At 57.8% G+C, this 422-nt stretch overlaps 1 pseudogene; it reads right to left on the bottom strand.

Moving 5' to 3' along the window:
* Nucleotides 1–5: 5 nt before the first annotated feature.
* Nucleotides 6–413, bottom strand: LOC112486733 (spindlin-W pseudogene; annotated as a pseudogene).
* Nucleotides 414–422: the final 9 nt, after the last annotated feature.

Raw genomic sequence — 422 nt, 5'->3', positions numbered from 1 at the left:
CCGTCCGTCAGGGTCAACTCACCCACTCTGTCGGGGAGCACCTCCAGCCCGACCACCCGCTCGTCCCGGTACAGCTCCAGGCCGTAGACGCAGTCGAAGCCGTCGTATTTGATCAAGTAGAGCGAGGGGTTCACAGGGACCTGGTCCAGGACGGTACCCTTCCACTGGGAGGATTTACCTGGGGGGGGGTTGAGTCCAGATCAACACACGTGGTCCAAACAGAGACGAAGGACAAAACGGACTCTTCGTCACTACTTACTGCCTTCCTTCCAGATGTGTTGGATCCTGTAGCCGACGATGCTCCTCTTGGGCGGAGCTAAAGTCTTACTGGGACCAACGCTGGTTCTCTGCTTCCTGTGGGGAGTGGATGACAGAACGTTAGGGAGGAGGAGACAAGGAGAGAGGAGGAAGGAGACAGAGGA

Source organism: Cynoglossus semilaevis, unplaced genomic scaffold (assembly GCF_000523025.1).
Source record: "Cynoglossus semilaevis isolate Cse_v1.0 unplaced genomic scaffold, Cse_v1.0 C18718491, whole genome shotgun sequence".
Lineage (NCBI taxonomy): Eukaryota > Metazoa > Chordata > Actinopteri > Pleuronectiformes > Cynoglossidae > Cynoglossus > Cynoglossus semilaevis.
The sequence above is the reverse complement of the archived record's forward strand: the minus strand, read 5'-3'. Positions and strand labels throughout refer to the sequence as shown.